Source organism: Triticum aestivum, chromosome 3A, assembly GCF_018294505.1.
Source record: "Triticum aestivum cultivar Chinese Spring chromosome 3A, IWGSC CS RefSeq v2.1, whole genome shotgun sequence".
In the NCBI taxonomy this organism is placed as follows: domain Eukaryota; kingdom Viridiplantae; phylum Streptophyta; class Magnoliopsida; order Poales; family Poaceae; genus Triticum; species Triticum aestivum.
This window is the reverse complement of record NC_057800.1, coordinates 421,110,285-421,115,293: the sequence shown is the minus strand read 5'-3', so window position 1 is coordinate 421,115,293 and position 5,009 is coordinate 421,110,285. Positions and strand designations below refer to the sequence as shown.

At 47.6% G+C, this 5,009-nt stretch overlaps 1 long non-coding RNA gene across 1 annotated transcript; it reads left to right on the top strand.

The window, feature by feature from the left end:
- Positions 1-422: 422 nt before the first annotated feature.
- Positions 423-3,732, top strand: LOC123061481 (uncharacterized). The gene is made up of 4 exons (XR_006429067.1): positions 423-730; positions 1,970-2,785; positions 2,896-3,106; positions 3,182-3,732. It is a non-coding gene; the product is annotated as an uncharacterized lncRNA (long non-coding RNA).
- Positions 3,733-5,009: the final 1,277 nt, after the last annotated feature.

The following is a 5,009-nucleotide window of genomic DNA, read 5'->3' as shown; positions in this document are numbered from 1 at the left end:
GCGGAAACTGGAGCGAGCCGATGAGGATCTAGACATTGTTAACACGCGGCTCGACCAAGTGCAAGGTATAAGATACATCTTGCGTTGTATGCCTGTTTATTTCCATGCTTTTGTGGAAGTTGAAGAGCTTTACTATGCATGGTTGTACAGATGGTGCCGCCGCAGTGGAGACCCTTCGGGGCGAGCTTAATCAAGCCAAGGAGCAGGCAAGGGTAAGCCAGGCGGCTGCTGACAAGGCGGCTGTGGACTTAAAGGCCAAACAGGCAGCTCAGCGCCGCTTTGAGGAACGGGTGACTGAGATGGGGGAAAGTATCCTGTACTCCGATCAATTGGGTGCTCCGGCTGCACCGCACACAGCAGGGCCATTAGATACAAAATACAAGGACAAGATAGAACGCGAACCCCGAGCCCTTTGAATTTTGCCAAAAAGCCCCATGTAAGCAAAGAAATAGCTGTAATGTGCACGTCACTTGGTTGTGCTATTCCCAGTTTGGAACAGGAAGAACACAGACAGACTAGGGCATCGGCGGTCAGCCGGCGGACCTCGCCGTGGGCGCTGCGGCGGAAAAAGTTCGCCACAGTACGGATGTACTGTCCCCCGACTTCCAGCGGACAACTAGCCCCACCCCTGCCCGCCCTTCTCCAAGTCGGCGCAACCCCCTCCACAGCCACACACAGCGCCCAGCTCCACCATCCGCCGACGCCGGAGAAGAGAACCCCCAGTCTTCAGGTATGCTTTTGGATGTTACTAGTTTGTGTTATTATTATGTATTTTGGTTCTAATACATTGTTCCGTTTGTGCTGATTTTGTGAGTTGTGGCCAATTCTATTTTCAGTAGAATATATGTTTATATCTCTCTGTATAGGGGGCGCGGCAAAATTAATCAATGAAATTGCTATATTTTGCTTATACTACATTTCTAGCAATTGATAGCAAAATTTCAGCAATTTATGGTCTGACAGTGTACATGAGTACCAAGTAATTTCATCTACCTGTTCAAGTCCTGAACATGAAGTGGTTGTTGGCACAAGAGTGAGATTCTGCTTGAAGATTTAAGGCTTCTTACATTGTTATATTTTTCTGAATAATTTGTCCTGAACATGAGGTCCACAGGTTGTTGTTCTATGATATTTTGCTGAATAATTTGTCCAGTTGTATGATATTTTGCTATGGCATAAGGGCATCTCCAGCCGTTCCCCCAAGAGCCCACCGAGGAGCCCTTTTTTTCCGCCGGCGAAGCGAAATCCTCCCAGCCGGCTTCAACCCCAAGATCGCCTTCCCGCACTGCCCTCCTCTGCGTGGCCCTTCCGCCTTCAGTGCCGACCTCAACGTCCCCTACGAAAGCTCGCCTATTCCGATAACTATTGGAGCAGGGTGAAGTCGCCGACGAGCGCAAGTTTTGTGACCGCGCCGTCATGAGGAAGGAGAAGTCCGACGCGAGGTGGACGGTGATTCTGCAGAAACAGAAGGTCAAGCTCGACCTTCTCAAGACCAATGTCGTGGCCAAGAAAAGGAACACTGATCTGGCGTTCCTGATGAGAGGTGACACGGCGACGGTGGACGACGAGGCGAAGGCGTGGTACATGGCGGAGCGCGTGCTCATCTTGAACCAGATGCGGGCACCAGCGGCGACACCTACAACAACGCCGCCGCCGAGCACCACCCCTTCTGCGCCCACTTCTGCAGCACCGCCCGAGCTCTGCCACGACGGCGGATGCCACACCGTCGCCGAGCTCTGCCTCACATGCTAAATTATGTTGCTGTACTCAGGACCATTTTCACAAACACTCTTTTCCTTAGTACATCTAAATGCCAATGCATTCCATACACATTTTCATTCTTCGCTGCTTTAGCATGGGATTTGTTGTTTCATTTAGACCTTGATGTGCTACGTCTCTCGTGAGAATCTAACTCTTTGTTGTTGAATGTAAATATGTAATGTCTAACACTTTTTTCTGCACCGAGCAGGGAAGGATGGAGTCAATGAAAAGCATGCATTGCTCCAAGTGTCAGGTCAACTACAGCGATATGACTTGAAGATGGATTAAAAGGTCGTGGAATGCCAATGGATGGTTGTTGATTGATCCTTTTCTAATCTGACATGGATTTTCAACTTTTCATACACCTGACACTGTTGTCTTCTCATTTGTGGTGCAGATTTCACTAGTTAAAATCTTGGCTAGACTCTTCATTTACTCTTGAACGTTTGTTTTTCAAAATGTGCACTTCCTGTGGAACATATGTTTCTTTTTTATACCACCTTGGAAACTCCATGACACTATCTGTACAATATTTATATGTGATGGGCGAAGGTGAAAGCAATTAGGAGCTCCTGTGTTTCGTTCTGGAATTCAAGTTTTTTTTTGTGTGTGTGGATATCAGTTTAAGTTTTTTGAATGTAGTGCTTTCCTAGCAGCCAGTGAGAATTTTTTGTTTGATGTTGCACACGCTCCTGGTCATATTCGAGTTGAGCTTTGGTACATTAAGTTTCTTTATATAACATTTGTATCTGTCTATACTAGATACTAGAACAGATCTTTTCATTTGTTTGCAGACAAAGTGAACGCACATGCTGGACAGAAATTACACATTTAGTTACAATTGATACTCAATGGCGCATTTTCAGAAAATGCTTGGAAGCGAAACCTGTCCCGGAGATTGTACATTAAGACGTCTTGACATGTTGACAGTCCAGGCACACCTGAGCCGCCAGAACCTCCAAGCGATAGTACAGTCGTGTTCTTTCTGTTCCAAACGGCACATCTTGTAATCGAAACGTTACAGGTATTCTGTACTTGTATGGGGGCTTCTCAGCAAAATTCGAAGGGTGGGAAGTTTGGGTTCCATCTTGTCCCTATATTCTGTATCTAACGGCTCTAGTTTGTACGGTGCAGTCGGAGCACTCATTCCACTGGAGCACAGGATACTTTCCCACTGAGATGGAGCAAAAGCTCAAGGAGACTGCCGCCAAGTGCGAGTCTCTGGAAACGGAAAATAAAGCGTAGGTGACCGAACTCACCAAGGCCCTTCAAGATGCTTCGGAGGCACGGTCCGAATCCCATGCAGCGCGCGAGGAAATCCGTCAAGCTGGTCAGATAGCAACTGGTAAGCCTTTTCTTTTACAGGCTAAATTTGGGGACTGGAAGCATGCCTTGCTTAATCGACTGTGGAGTTCTCCAGACGCATATGCGGATCTGTCGACGAGTGCTACGGACGCCGCCCAATTCTTCCAGGTCCAGGAGGGGTACAAGTCAGAGAAGCTTTTCTGGTCGCAGTTTGTGGAGCAGGAGTGTCCCCTACTGCTAAATGACCAGATGTCACAATGGGCGGAGCTACATAAGATGTCTAGCGTGGCCATGAAGGACGTCATAGTCCGGCTGTGGCCTGCTGAAGCCGTTCCGGGCAGCTACTTCGGCCTCGTGCGGCGTCTCATTGATGCGCTGCACCGGATTGACGCTGTTAAGAGGTAGTCCTGCATGGAAGGAGCGCGTATGGCTTTCGCCCGTGTCAAGATGCACTGGGTGAAAATGAATGCCGAAAAGGTGGGGGTCGAGGGTCCTCTCGAAAGCAAGGCCCACCGCACACCAGAGCGCTATTTTGAGGACATGCTAAAAGGAGCTTGCCTTATAGAGGGCCAATGCTCTAAGGACGTAGTGTTCGAATAAAAGAGTCTGAATTGTCCGGGATTCGTGTTATAAATGAAGTGTTTTGTAATATATTCATTCCTTGATGAAAAGTTTTTATCCTCATGTGCAGCCGTTTTATTGTATCTGAGAGTTCCCAGTCGTCGGCTTCAGCCCCCATATAGATGCTACTAGGGTGTACGGAATTGCACATAACTACACTTAACCCAACGTCTTGGTCCTTGAAGGAGGTGTTAGTGCGGCAAACCAGACAATCAGATTATTCGGTTTTATTGCTCTCACTTAGCTATAGGAGTTTGACAATGGGTCTATTAGGTAGCCCCTAGTATGTACGTGGCTACCCTGATGCAGATGTGTTACATATGTGACCGGGAAAGGGTCCTTCATATAATAAGGAAAAATCTCTAAGGATTGTAGTGAATCGCCGAGTGGCTGACTAGCTCTCGCCGCATCATGACAGTCAGTTTTCGGCTTTCTCTACTGAGGTGCTTAACCGGATGAACCAGAAACACAATTGCAGTAGTTCTACCTTTACTACCCTAGCCAATTAGACAGGACGTAAGGCAGCAAGCACAGGAGCCGGGCAACCCAACTATTGACCAAAGACATGATTCAGAGCTGATGTATATAATGCCGAGCTCGGGATGCCGAATTGTGCTGCAAAACTGTTTGGACTTTTGTTTGGCAACACATATGTTGCCGTGTAGAGCCCCTGTCAATTTTATGCCGAGGTGTGTACGTGAGACTACTTAACATGCGGAATAAAAAAGATACCGAATAAGAATTTTGTTTCACTAAAATCTGATTGATACATCAAAACGTAATCTTATAGAAGGTACCAATAACGAAGGCCATTTTACATGCCAGGGGTCTAGGGCTAAGGAAAAAGCTCTATACAGGTTCTTGAGCGAAGTTGTGGTCTGCAAAAATGCTTTGCAGCTTCCTGCCGCACGTCTGCGTCGCTTTTGCCCAAATAAGAAAGATTTCTTTAAAGGGATGGTCTTCGGCCATGTATACGGAACCGGGCTCGGAAAGAGTCCTCGCGGGTCCGAAGAATGAGTAGGTTTTGATTCACCTGTGGTAAAAAAAGGAAAAGATCATTAAAGAAAGGGCAAGGCCATGTAAGGCCGAACCTTTGTATAGGCCGGTCCGTATATTGCCTTTGCCGATGCCCAAGGTATTTTGAGTGCATAATTGTGCACGCACAGTACGAATTTTGCTGATGTACGTGGCGGTCGATGAAGGCTAGGCTGCTAATCCATCCCTGAAGTTGCTGGACAACCGGTATGTATAACTGCCCGATCCTGCGTGAAGAAGCCCGATGGCCTAATAGCCAAGGGGATGTGCGGCTTGATAGGGCCGCT